Source organism: Marmota monax, unplaced genomic scaffold (genome assembly GCF_021218885.2).
Source record: "Marmota monax isolate L192 unplaced genomic scaffold, Marmota_monax_Labrador192_F-V1.1 WCK01_AAM20220418_F8-fsc00035, whole genome shotgun sequence".
In the NCBI taxonomy this organism is placed as follows: Eukaryota; Metazoa; Chordata; class Mammalia; order Rodentia; family Sciuridae; genus Marmota; species Marmota monax.
The window spans coordinates 6,070,500-6,085,252 of NW_026691961.1; the positions used below are offsets into that span (position 1 = coordinate 6,070,500).

General features: G+C 44.3%; 1 non-coding gene across 1 annotated transcript; it reads right to left on the reverse strand.

Annotated features, from left to right (window-relative positions):
* Positions 1–9,423: 9,423 nt before the first annotated feature.
* On the reverse strand, positions 9,424–9,533 carry LOC124093657 (small nucleolar RNA SNORA26). Its single transcript, XR_006852019.1, has one exon. It is a non-coding gene; the product is annotated as a small nucleolar RNA SNORA26 (small nucleolar RNA).
* Positions 9,534–14,753: the final 5,220 nt, after the last annotated feature.

The window sequence follows — 14,753 nt, forward strand, 5'->3', positions numbered from 1 at the left end:
ACTAATGCAGCCTGTTACCCCTCACCCAGGACAAATAATAATCAAAGGTACTTGTTTCATTATCTGTGTCATCTCACTGGGGAAGTGTCCTGGGGGAGGGAACTTAATGTGGGTTGATAATGTCTCTCTGGTCAGTTTTAATAAAGCTACACTTGCCGGAATAGAGAATCCTCTAAAATTACGATGCTTACAATTTCATTGATGATTTTTTTCTCCTCCAGCAGAAGTATACTGCTCTGAGTTTCTGGTTACACATAAAACGACAGAAGGGACACTGGTGAAATTAAGCTGAAGCAGGATCTCTGGTTTAGAAAACAAGCAGGAAATGGAGGAGGCGGGGCCAGGACTTGGCCTGGGGACTCCCCAGCCAATGCAGCGCTGATGGGGTGGTCCCCTGGATGCTTGCCACTCTGCAAAGCACCAAGTTGGTCTCAGCTCCCTGAGTATCTCTGAAGGTGGCTGTTTTTACATCCTCTGTCCACTGTGTTCAGATTCCGAGTCCTGGAGAGAGGCACTGGCTGGTTGAGATTCTATCACGGCCAGATACCTAGAGGGACAGGGGCTCTGTGCCTTCCACCTGTGTAGGGCAAGCCTTTGAAAGGGCACCTGTCCTGCCACCCACCCTCTCACCTCCCTCCTGGCACTCCCTATCTTCTTTGCCCCTTTAACTTTCTCCCATAACTCAAGCACTGTTCAACACGTTATTTATTTACCTATGCTGCTTCCTGCCCGAGTTTCCCCATTAGAATCTGAGCTCCATCAGAGCAGGGTTTGGGTCTGTTTTGTTTGTTGCTAAATTCACAGTTCCTAGAATTTAGCAGAGGTATGCTGGTCTGAGTTTCTGTGTTTGGATAGTGAGTACTTACTTAGTAAATGTCAGTAGAGTGAATCAATTAGAGAAAAGGAAATATCCCAGGAAATATCTCTCACCAAGCATTTTTAGCAAGAGGAAAATGTGGCACTGTGGCCTTTTTTCTCTCTGCTCAGATTTTCCTCTAGACAAAGTTGATGTTTTTGGTCAGTGTCTATGCTCCCTGTTTGTCTCTGAAGGGAGCCACTGGGGTTTCAGTAAGGAGACTGGATTCTGTCAGAAGTACGGACAGATTTGTCTCTTTCATCCTTGGGCAGGGACTAATGGGTGAGTCTGCTTCCTTTGCTCAGTTCTTTGGAGGAATGACACCACCCAGGCAGCTCTGTGGGAGAGGAAGTGCAGATGTTCTTGTTGGACCACATGCTGCAGGGCCAGAAATTACTGAGCATGTGCTATGTACCAGGTGCCCCTCTAAACACTCCACATGGTCTTCCCAGGCCACTGAGCAAACCCAGGAGTAGGTGATGCTGTTATCCTGCTACTGCTGAGATACTGAGCTGGGCTCAAGATTTATGTGAGTGAACCCAGTTGCTTGAGGACCTTCCTCCTTCCAGAGTCATGGAGGAGGACCTCCCGCTACACTAAGCCCAGCTAGCCTCTTCTGAGAACAAAAGAGGAAAGGGGCTGCCCAAGGATCCTCACTTTACTCCCCATCCATTTGCCCTGAGGAGGTCAGGTTGCTCTACAGACTGAATGTATGTCCACTCAGAGTTCACAGTCAAATCCCAGCGCCTATGTAACCAAATTTAGAGGTGATTGGTCACAAGAGAGTAGCTCTTGTGAGTGAGATCAGTGCCCTTGTAAAAGGGGCCCCAGAGAACCTCCTTGTATCCTGCTACTATATGAGGACACAGCCAACTGGTACCATCCGTGAACCAGGAAATGCACCTTCTCCAGACACCAAATCTGCTAGGGCTTTGATCTTGGGCTTCCTATCCTCCAGAACCGTGAGAAATGAATTTCTGTTGTTTATAAGCCACTCTATTTATGGGATTTTGTTATACCAGTCCAAAAGCCCTAAGACATGTTGACAGATTTGGCTCACAGGGCAGTCGTATTTGATGGCACAGAGGCATGCAATAATAAGATTTATAGACGAGAGCAGGTTTGTGAGAAGCAAGTGTTAGAAGATTCTAGAAATGCCTATGACTTCCTTATAGAGAATTTTTCACTGCATTTGCTTATGGGGTTTGGGGTAAGGCAATTGAAGTTCATACCTTGCTTTCACCCTTGTTTGCTGCACAAGAGAAATACTGCAAATGTCAGCAGTGATTGTGTGTAACACATAGCATGTTGGGAAGTGCGATGTATTTTCCTTAGATGTGGGCTGATGGGTCCACCATCTACTTTCTTCGCAGCGGCATGTTCACTGCAATTAATTGAACATAAACTCAAAATGTGCCTTTATTCTGGGACCAGGGAACAAGATGTGGCTTGGAGAAGGACTAGGGTTGCTAGAAAAGATTTAAGGCACCCAATTACATTTGAGTTTTAACAAACAATGAATCATTAAAAAACAAAACAAAACAACAACAAAAACCATGTCCCATGCAATATTTGGAACTTTCTGATACTACAGATTCTTCTCTGGTTATCTAAAATTCAAGTTTAACTTGGCACCCTCTGTTTTTATTTGCAAACTCTTGCAACCCTAAAAATGATCTGAGTATTTCTTTGTCTCTGGCTACTTCTGTCTTCCCCAACCTGCTCAAATGTGAAATCAGAAGTCATCAAAGGTTTGAAAAAATGACAAGAATTTTAATGGCCTAAGGCATTAATTCATCCTTGACAGGAGACATAGCCAATCTCTTCAGGTTCAGTTTTCTGTAATTTTTTTCTATTTTCCTCTCTCTTTTCCCCATCGAGAACCAGTATGGACCAAGAAGCAATTGCTTTAATTCTCAGGATGTTTATGGGAAATTTTCTTCTTATGTAGAGGGTAAGGACTTAAGGCTTGAAGGTAGATATTGAGGCTGTTGGAGCGGGTGTGAATTCCACTCTCCTTGTACTCTTTGATAGTCATGAGCAGACAGGTGCAGCTAGCGACTTTGAGGAGAGACACATCCCCAATCTGGGTGATTAAGTCATGCTTCCTCATTTCCACACTATAATTTGAGATGTTCTTGATTTTCATTCCTGCTAATCATCAACTGGCAGTGGCACCAAACATTTTCATGTTTCAAACCTCTGCCCCCACCTCCCAGATTCTCTTTCAAGCAATTAACGGTCTCCAGATGTGCGCCTGATCAACCCAAGGAGGTGTCTGTTAAAAGAGCCCCCTGCCTGTTGTATTCTGCTAAGTCACTAATATGGCATTACGTAAAAACGTGGATGTGTAAACGATGTGATTCTGCAATCTGTATTTGGGGTAAAAATGGGAGTTCATAACCCACTTGAATCAAATGTGTGAAATATGATATGTCAAGAGCTTTGTAATGTTTTGAACAACCAATAAAAAAAAAGAGCCCTGCCTGCAGAACATATTTAAACACAAATGAAAATTCCTTTTGTACTGCAGATCACCCATCGTCCCCATTTTATTGGTTTTGTAAAGTTTGAGGATTTTGTTGATTGATTTTTAAAAACATAAATGGCATGGTCTCGTATGCCACTGATGTCTTGATCTCAGTTCCCCTCCTTCCCTTCCCCCACTACCCCTCTCCTCTCTCTTTTCCTTCCTTTCTTTGAAACTCTCCTCTCCTCGTTTTCCTCTTCCTCATCTTTTCCTTAGACCCAGTGAAACATTACAGCTCAACAATGCTCCTTGACTCTGCTGCAGAGTCAGAGAATTTCAGGGGTAATTAAAAAATGTGGATGCTCAGGGAACATCCGGAGTGTCTGCCTCAATAGGTCTGAGGTGGGCATAGGCATAGATATTGTCTAAAAACTTCCCAAGTGATTCTAATTGTAGCCAGGTTGAGAACCGCCAACCTAGAAGTAAAAAACATAGTCTCTGGACTGAGGGGCGACTGGATTCCTATTCCAGCTCTCTACTTACAACGTGTCTTTAGACAGGTTACCACCTTTCTGAGGCTCAGTTTCCTAATCCATAGAATGGGGATAACAATACATGCCACGAAGATTGCAAAGAGTAAATGAGATAATACAAAGCAAGTTCTTAGCACAGGACAATTATTTGTTAATGTTAGATGTTGCTGTCTATTCCAGGGGTCAGTAACCATGTCTCACAGACCAAATCAGCCCACTGCCTGTTCTTGTCAATAAAGCTTTATTGGAACACACCTATAGCTATTTATTTACAAATCATCAATAGCTGCTTTTGTATTACAGCAAGAGCTGAGTAGTTGAGACAGAGACCAAATAAAAAGTCTAAAATATTTACTCTGAACTTTAGCAGAAAAAGTTGTCTGATCCCTCATTTATGCCCTCATGATGCTCAGTCTAGCAGGGGAGAAACCTCAAATAGCTCCTGACAGTTCCAGTAGAGACACACACAGTGTGGTGTTATGGGCAGAGCTGGAGCTGGTTTCTTTCCTCAGATCTTCCCAAACCATACACGTGACCTTACGAACCTGCTTTTCCTTCTGGGCCTCAGATTCCTCATTTCTAAAGTAGAAAGGTGAGGCTAGATGATATCTAAGGGCTCTTTAATCTCTAGAATTTTCTGATTCCACGCCTGGCATTCTGTGGAGCTCTCCAAGGACGGGGCTATCTATTCCCTGGATTTGGGGCCAGGAGGTCTTTTAAATCTGATCTGGGGAAACACTGGGCAGATTCTTTCCTCTGTGTTACAGTTGTTTTATAACAAATCAATGCAATTCTGTTCTCAACCACTCTTCCTTCTCCAGGGGTTCAGAGAATGGTTTATAATTCCCTCTGCGGTAGGCTGAATATGATTACCAAAGATATACAGGTACTAGTTCCTGGAACCAATGACTGTTCCCTTGTACAGCAAAAGGGACTTGGTAGATAAGATTTTGTTAAGGATCTGAGATGGGGAGATTATCTTGGATTATCTGGATGTACCCAAATGCAATCACCAAGGTCCTTATAAGATGGAGGCAGAAAATAGAGATTTTGCCATAGAGAAGAGAGAAAGTGATATGGTAACTTCACCTGATAGAGATTTGAAGATGTTGAACTGCTGGCTTTGAAGATAGAAGGAGCCAGGAGCCAAGAAATGCAAAAAATACAGTTATGGGTTAGAGGTGAGGTGTCCCCCAAAAGCTCATGTGTGAGACAATCAAGAACATTCACAGGGGACATGATGCGATGATGAGAGTTGGAACCTAATCAATGGATTGATGCTCTGATATGGATTAACTGAGTGGTAACTGGAGGCAGGTAGAGGAAGTAGGTCACTTGGGGTTCACATTTTGTCCCTGTGGAATGGAGCTTTCTGGTGTCATGTCTTGAGCTCCTTTCCTCTGCTACACCTTTCCACCATGATGTTCTGCCTCACCTGGGCCCAGAGCTATGGAATTGACTGACCATGGACTAAACCTCTGAAACCATGAGCCGAAACCAGTTTTTCCTCCTCTAATTGTTCTTGTGAGGTCTTTAGGTCACAGTGACACAAAGCTAACTAAAGCATGTAGCTTCAGAAGCTAGAAAAGACAACCAAAAAGGATTCTCTGTCTGTGCGGCTTCTGGAGGGATCATGGTCCTGCCGATACCTGATTTGGCTCCTGGGGAAACTTATTTCAGTCTTCTGACTTCCAGACCTGTAAGAAGGTAAATGTGTATGGTTTTAAGCTACCACGTTTCTGATAATCTGTTACAGCAGCCACAGGAAACTAATATGCCCCTTTTACATTGATAAATAACCCATGAATGTCAAAGAGAATTAGCGGCATGCTTGTAAAATAAGTCTCCTAGCACAGAGAAAATTAATAAAACGTGTTGCACTGTCAGCCATGTGTAGAGACGGGTATGGAGTAGAGAGAGGGAGGGGAAATGGAAAGGGAGTTGGTGAAAGAGAATATGGAAGATGTTGCCACATGGGGACTTGCTGTCCCTCATGCATAGTCACCCACAGACGTGCACAGAAGAAATGCAAAACTTCATGGAAGGCTGATGAGCAAGGGCTCAGGAGGCATGCTAAAACCTGCCTCTCCACTGGCAGCAGCGCAGGAAAGGCCAAGGCAGGGGGCTCGGGGAAGCAGAGGGCTTCGTACCTGGAATCCTGGGGGAATAGTCCTGTGCAGGGTACGTTGGTCCCCGTGGAGAGTGTAACGATCCTGGTCCTTCTTGCAGCTCCTGACAGCACTCTTTCTTGTAAAATATTTCTGTGAGGCTCTGGTTTTGCTTCTCAGGTTCTGCTCATCAGGGACTCTGGTTTCACCAGGCTCTAAGGTGATTTTAGATCAGGTCCTAGGGTTCTTTACTTGCAACCTGAAAAAAAAAAAAAGCTTCAACAGGTTTTTAGGGACAGGAAGTTGCTGTTTTAGAACTTGCTTTGAAAGGTTTCTTCCTGACTTTTCATGTCTACTCTTCACTGAAGCAGGAAAAATTCTCAGATGTCCCCCATGTGTCAGGGTCCCTGATTGTATTCCCCTCCTCTTGCAGATGTGACCTGGGACTTGCTTGTGTCCTGCTATGGTTAAGATCTGGAATGTCCTGCAGAGACTCACATGTTGAAGGCTTGGTCCCCTGTGGAGAGCACTATAGGGAGCTGGTGGAGACCTTGGTTACTGGGGTATTGACCTTACAGGATTTATCTGATCCCCAGTCCCTTTTCTCTCTCTCTCTCTCTGCTTCCTGGCCACCATGAGTAGCTCTGTACAACCATGTCCTCCCCACTACGATGTTCTGTCTCACCAAAGGCTCAAAGTAATGGGGCCAAGTGGCATGGCATGAAACCTCTGAAACTATCAGCTAAAATAAATCTTTCTTCCTCTACATTGTTTTTCTCAGGTATTTTGTCACAGTGACAGAAAGTTGACTAATAACCCAATAGAAGATGTCAAGGGTGATGGTACATCACACTCATGATGACACTGGATTTTATAAGACTCAGTCTTGGCATCCTAGAAAGACATTCTTGCCAGCCCCAAAGAAGCAAATAGTCATGTCGTGAGCCATCTGTGGAGAAGGCCATGGGGTATGGAATTTTAAGATATCTCAGGACTGAGGGTGGTTTCCAGCTTATAGCCAGTGAGAAACCATGGCCTGTAGGCATGCAGCCATTAGAAAATGAATTCCTTCTACAAACCAAATGAGCTAGGGATCAGACTCTTCTCCAGTCAACCTCCTATACAAGAACAGCTCTTCTGACACCAGATTGCAGCCTGTGAGACCCTGAGCTAAGACCCAGTTAAGCTGTGTCTGACCCATAGACACTGGGAGATAATAAGTGCGTGTCCTTTTGAGCTGCTAAGTGTATGGTAATGTGCTACACAACAGCATAAAATGAATATAATCATGGCCAATTAAATAGATCTAGAAGTAGGTGGAGTAGGTGACCAACTGAGAGTGAGGTTTTGGGCACATCAAGTATGTTACTTTCATAAAAAGTTCTTGCTATGCAAAGTATCTACAATGCCCATCTTAGTGACTGTAATTGAATTGTTGAAGATCTATTTAAAATAAAAAATATTGCCCCAAGGATATGCAAAACATGGATGACTATTAGTTTTAAACCTAGATTAGTTCAAGGGCATCACATAATGTTTCAGTCTATGTTGGATTCCATCCACAACTGTGTATACCATACAGTCTAGGTGCACAGGGGGTTATGACATATAGGTTTGTGAACACCCTATGATGCTCACACAATGATGAAATTGCTGAATAATACATTTATTATTATACATTTCTCAGAACACGTGACCATTGTTAAGCAACACATGACTGTAAGTCTTACTTGAGCATCACATCAACCCGGGAGGATAGATATTTTGACTATTCCCAATTTGCAAATAAAGAGACAGTGATAAAGAGACTACATGTAGCTCAAAGTCACACTGCTAGTAGGTGGTGATGTCTGGGAGGAACCATACATAGGGATCTTTGAATAGACAGGAGATTGATTAATGACCATGGGTAAGTCAGAAATGGGCGGGGGTCTTGAAGAAACAAGATTTTCCACAGAAGAGTGGGATCCCAGGCAGCTCCACACAAAAGCAAATTAGAGGCTGCTTATGATAAAGATGGCGACTGGGCTTATTGTAAGACATATAGGAAGGACTTGGCTGTAGGTGACTCTGAGACTGTGTCCAAGGTCAGTGAGAAAGACTGCTTTGATTTATTATATGTTCACCATGGGTTCAGGAGAGAGGGAGTGAAGACACACATGCTCTTTGATTTGTCATCTTTTTAAAAAAATGTTTAAATTTTTTTTTGCAGTTGTAGATGGACAGAATGCCTTTATTTTATTTGTTTATGTTTATGTGGTGCTGAGGATTTAACCCAGCACCTCACGCATGCTAGGCAAGCGCTCTGCCACTGAGCTGCAGACCCAGCCCTGATTTGCCATCTTTGACTTAGGGCCTTACATGGGAAAGAGCCTCTCTAGATCATTCTTAAGTGATAACATAAAAGCATCCTCCCAGTCTGACACAAAAATTCAGACCATTCGGTAGTCACAGGTGAACACATTTTTCTCTCTTTTTTTATTCATATAAGTTGGTGTGAATGAATCAATAAAATTGCATGTATTTAAATGCATATATTGTAGCCATTTTAAAGAGGGTAGAATAGACAAAAATTGGAATATCTTCTTGGCTTGCAGTGATTCTCTTTGGTGACTATATTTGAGCCTCTGTTTTGGAAATAGACCCTACCAGCAACCTTGGGGGTGAACAACATCCCACCGGGGCCAAGCATAACTCTCCTTCCCCTCTACCCAGTCATCCCTGGGAGGAAGAGCACACGAGGGGGAGTTGGCCACACAGAGTCCACCTTTTAGGTGTTTTCAAACTGGAGCTGGGAGAGGGAAGACTCTTGTTTGATTTCTGAGTTTGGAAGAGGTCATTCAGAGCTGCCAGTCACCAAGTCCCGCATTGTGTGCAGCAGGGGGCCACATCATAGGGACATCCAGGAGCTCTAGGAGAGTTGAGAAATGGTGTGTCAGATGGCTTCAGAATCCCTGTTTCTGCTTATCCCTGGTTTCATCTGCTGTTTGATACACATAGCATCTGTGTTCTGTGACCTAATATCTTCTGCCCTCTTTTCCAGCTTTCATATGGTATAACTGATACATAACTAATGCATATTTTGCATGTACAATCTGAGAAATTTATATTCATTGAGTCACAACCAAGATAACAAGTGTGTTTGAAACACACCAATGTTTCCTCAAGCACCTTTGTCACCTTTTCTTGTCCCTCAACCCAGGGACAAATTAGGCCACCACTTATTTGCTTTTTGTCATTGTCAAATAGTTTTTATTGTATATAAATAAAATCACACAATATTACTCTTTTTTTTGGGGGGGATCTGACTTCTTTCAGTCACTGTAATAAATCTGAGATTCATTCATGTTGTACCATGCATCAATAGTTTATTATTTTTTTCTTGCTGAGAAAGTATTCCATTGTTTATCCACTCATCTGTTGTTGGATATTTATTTTTTCCAGTTTTTTTTTTTCAACTGTAACTCCAGATAGGAAATAGAGAGTTTTTAACTCTCTTCTCTGGGTTCCATGAAGGTTTCCTTTGCCCTTCTGTGTGAGCCTCTTAAATTCTTGCATTATTTTTTTTCTTGTTCTTGACTATTATGAACAATGAGGTCATGACTATCTGGGCACGAGTCTTTGCAGAACGTAGGCTTTCATTTCTCCCAGGTAGATACCTAGAGGTGGAAGGCTGGTTGTGTGCAGGTGTATGCTGAACTGTTTAAGGGACTCCCAGCTTCCTTCCTTCCCTCAGCGCTGGCTGTGCCACTAATGAGGGCTCTAGTTGCTCCATGTCCTTGCCAACATGATATGAGCCCCCTTTTCATCCCCAGTTTTTGATCCAGGTTAGTTCTAGTCGAGTTTCTGTCACTTACAACCAAAGAACCCTGACTAATATACTCTGTTTTGGAGAACTTTATCTGGAGGATTTGTGAACATGTGTATTGAAAAATGCTCACTTAGAACAAACAACATCCAGGACAATCTGTGCCCAAACTTAAACCATGCACATGATTTAATTCCATCAGCTCAGGACCAGGTATGGCTGAATGATATTCACCCCTTGCACTGGGAGAAATGGCCATCGGTAAGTACCGTTATTATTGTTCTGATTACCTGACTTGTCCTTTCAGCTAGTAAATGGGATTCAGAGACTGAAAAGGAATAATGGTTGATGTGATTAATTTAAGCAGTGTGGTTTTAAGAAAAATTCCATAATGAATTAATAAGAATTTAATAATAAGCTTATGATTGTTGCCAATGTGCCTCTGAGGGGGAGAAATGCTCTGACAATGGCAGAATATTTGAACGACGCAATGCAAAAGGACAAAAGTGGCAGCTTGCCATGGCTCGTCTGGGGCCTTGCCAAGTCTAGGGCCACCTCTGGCTGGAGAGAAGGTGATGGATGACAGCAGAGTGACTGAGAGGGATGCCTTTCCCCCCGGGGCAGCTTTCTGACTTCCTGATACGGCCACCAACCAGCTTGTAACCATGGGCACGTTATTTCACTCGCTCTGTGCCTCAGTTTGCTTATCTGCAAAGTGGAGATACTGAAACTTTCTGCCTTGTGTTCCTGGGAAGACAAATGGAGTCAGCACATACGCAGTACTTAGAACACTTTGTACAGAGTAGATGTTGTTATTACCATGCTGTTTTTCTGTTGGTGATGGACAGCGTTTCCTCCCTGCATTCCTAGTAGAGAAAACCCGTTTTTCATGTTACCTCTCTTAGATGACTCAGGCACTTTGCTTTAAATGATCTTGTTTCCTCCATGATTCACCCTTATTCCTGTTTTGCCTGTGAGAACCCTGGAGCTCAGCAAGACTAGCAGTGACAGGTGGGCAGCAGTGCAGCCCTGAACTGGAGACCCCCACACAGATGCTCATTCTACTACTGCAAGTGGTTCTCCCGAGGAGAGGTGACACGCCCTAGAGCAAGAGATCAGTGCCAGGGAGAAGAGAGGACATTGCTTTCTGCCCCAGACCCCGCTGGCACCCCAGGTGCCGAGCTCTGCTCTAGATGTGGGAGGGAAGTGTTTCTTCTGCAGGCTCTGGTTACTCCCTTAAGGCTCCATGTCTGAATTCTTCAGGGCTTTAGTCACACACAGCGCCGCCAAAGCTGTAAAGGAACCTGGCCAGGCAAAAGGATCGGAGACTGGAGGCTTTTGGCAGAGAAGATCTTGGATGCTTTCCCGTCTTGGGAACACAATCCTCACTCAGTATGGGGGCGTATGACCCCATTGTGTCCCAGGATGCTGCACCTCACTTTTGCAACAAACCCCTAGGATTTGGGATAAGAACTGGGGGCAGCTGCCTCTCTGTGACGTCTTCTCCTGAAGCTTAATGGGCATGGTCAGCCTCACCGTCCCCCATGTAGTGATTCAGGGCAACCAGAGGGAGTGGAAAAGGCATTAAGCACACCTGTCTCGTGAGCACTGGGAGTGAGATCTCCGAGAAAACGATGAGAAGGAAAGAAACACATGAAGTGAATTGTTGAGAGGGGGGCGGGGAAAATCCCAAGTGAAAAAGAAGAAAAACTGTGCCTTGCTAAAAAGATTCAAAGTAAATGGCACGTATTAGGAACAAGACAGCCATGAAGGGTAAACTTGAAGAGAGAGACCAGCGGTGGATGCAGGGGAGATGGATGACGGGCGGTGCAGGCGGCCGGGTGGGAAATATGATAAACTCTTAAGTGCAAGCGAGAGAGATTTGAGTAACGAGAGCCTCAGATAAGACAAATACAAGGAATAAAACCAATTTTAGAGCGAGACTGATGGGCCGAACGGAATCTACAGCCTGCGGAAGCGCAGAGGGGAATCTGAGGCATGAAGGAGACAAATCAAAAGAGAAAGAAAAGGTCTCGGTTGCTATGGCTGTCAAATGGCTCTGACAAGGGAGGGGGCGATGGACAATGGGGGCTGAGGCTGATGGACAAATCCCCCAGCCCCAGTCACATAGCATTAGAGGGATCTGCGCTGTGGTCCGTGACCACAGCCACCCTGGGGCGCATCCGAGGTCCATTCGGAACCAGTGCTGTTGGTCCTCTTCTGTTTGGGATTAGCTCTGGGGTGGAAACTGCAGAAAGTGGCTGTAAACTCTCAGAAGTCAGGCATTTCCAGCCTGGCAACCCCCACAGGGAAGTCTCTCGATGCGAGCATCAAGTCCACGGTGCTTTACTTCCAAGGGTCTTTCATTTGGTTTTTAAGTTGATTTTTTCAGTTTTGCCCCAAACTGTCACCTAACAGAAGAAAAGAGCTTGGTCGGTTGGTGGAAAGACGCAGGTCTTGGATACCAACGGCTGGGTTAAAAATCTCAGCTCCAGCACTTCCTGAAATTCAGCTTTCTCACCGTGGGTGGAGATGGTCAGAGGTGGCTGTGGGGGCCAAAGGAGATGAGCTGAGTAACATCCGCAGATGGTGCAAGACTGCTAGATGCTGGGATATGGGACAAGACAGTGCAGCTCCATGAGTTTAGGGGCTGCGGAGGGGCAGCTATGCTAACATTGGCTTTAATAAACTATGGAGAGCTGGGTGCAGTGGTACACACCTGTAATCCTGGTGACTTGGGAGGCTGAGGCTGAAGAATCCCAAGTTTGAGGTCAACCTGGGCAACTTAGTGAGAGCCTGTTTCAGAAGAAAACATAGAAGGACTCAGTATGTAGTTCAGTGGTCGAGTCTCTGGGTTCAATACCCAGGACCACGGGGGTCGGGGTGGAGAGTATGAAGACTATCTGTGGACTCCTACTGAGGCCTGGAAATAGGCTGGAGGAGATGGTCTGTGCTTGACTGTACCTGGGTGTGGTCAAGGTCGTGGAGAAGCTTCACTGTTAAGGAGCTGGACCCTTCAGGCCCAGGGCACATTCTAGGGAAAGGAATGCAAGGGTGAAATAGTACAGAAAGCTTGCTAATCCACCTTGGTTTCTAAAAATCCTTTTCACAGAAGGTGAGTCCTTAGGAAAAAGAGGACTCTGGTTTAAATGAGCTTTAGCAATTGTAGGTTAAACAAAAATACAGTTTTGTGATTGGAGGACTTATAAGAGTTTTATATCTGCTTATAGGTACAGTGAATCTCCAAGAGGGACAATGTCAGGTAGAGTACTCGCCAGGCTGCCGGAGCACAGACTCCTTTTGGGGATGATCTTGCAGGTCTAGTATTCTTCCCCAACCCTATCCCCGAAATAATGAGAAATAAGTTTTAAAAGTTTATGAAATGCTGACCTCAATAGTGAGGAATGCAATTGAGATGACTGTGAGTGAATTATTTGTTTACCTGAAAAGCAATATTATAATAACAACAGAAATCTAAGACAAAAAGTGTCACCACCTTTGAGTAGCATTACACATATTAAATTATTCCTCTCAGTTTAAGGAATGTAAGCAGCCCTGCATTTCACTGCCTCATGAGATGGATGTGGCAGGGAACCCAACAGAAGTCACCAACAAGTGTTCCTGACTTTTGTTTTTGAGAGAGTTTAACCCTCAGTGGAATTTAGAGGTCTAAGGCAGAGAGGAAATTCATAGATGTAGAGAAAGTGTCTTAGCTATGCAAAGACAAAGGATTCGCACACTAGGGAATCCTCTGGATGCTGATGGGAAGAAGAGGCAAGTCTACATCCTGCTAGGCTGCTGGCAGGTGCCACGACCCTCTGCAAATATGTCTAGCTAGCATCTCAGTAGAGAGAATGTCTTAGCTATCTATTGCCGCATAACAAATTACTGCAAACTTATCAACTGTAGATAGCAAACCTTCAGCACATCTTGTGAGTAAACCAGGAGGTCTCAGTCACAAAAAGAGTAGCACCAGAGGACATGCATAAATTGTGTGAGATATGATGGCTACTGGGCTTCGTTTTTAATGTGTCCAGTAAATATTTGAGTGAATGGAAGAATAAATGAATGATTAAGTTTATTACATTTGATGCAAAATCAGACTACAAATGAGCAGCATAGATTAAGTAATCAGCTTCTATGGGCTGGGAATCTGCACATGGCTTAGCCAGTTCCCCTGGCTCTGGGTGTCTCACAGGCTACAATGGGAGTGTTCAGCCAGGGCTGACATCATCTCAAGGGTTGAGCGGGGAGGTATTTGCTGCTAGCTCACTCGTGTGGGTGCCAGCAGGTTGAGATCCGTGTAGTTGGTAGGACTGAGGGCTGAGTTCTTTGCTGGATGTTGGCCAGGAGCATCCCTGGATTTCTTTCTGGATGGATCAATCCCTAGGGAAGCTCACAGCATGGCAGCAGGCTTTATCAGAGCTCAAGGCCAAATCAGAGAGCGTGCTAGTGAGACAAGTCTCAGGCCTTTGTAACCTAATCTTGGATTTGACAGTCCACTGTCACTTTTTCTATTTTTTAATTCATTGAGAGCAGGTCATGAAGTCCAATCCATCCTGGTGGGAAGAAGTGTACGTTAGGCATGAATACCAGGAAGTGGACACCACTGGAAGCCATCTGTCTACCACAGAGGACTACCGCCATTCTTACAAAACAGTTCTGTGTAAACCTTCCTTGGAACTGAAGTTAATCTAGGGTCCAGGACAGTGGGGATCAGACTGGAAGTCTGTGTGGACAGTTGGCCAGTAACAGAGGGGTCTAACTTGATACTATATCAAACCCTAGAGATCATGAGATAGTCCCAAGGAAGAGAGAGCCCCAGGAATGACTTCACTGAAGGAGAGACACATTTGAAATTTTAATAGGTACTGGCAAATTGCAGTCCAAAGAGGGTGTACCAATTTTCATGTACAGAATTCATATGATTTCTCCTTATTTTCTTTCTTTTTGCTGGGAAAGATGTTATGCAGCTAAG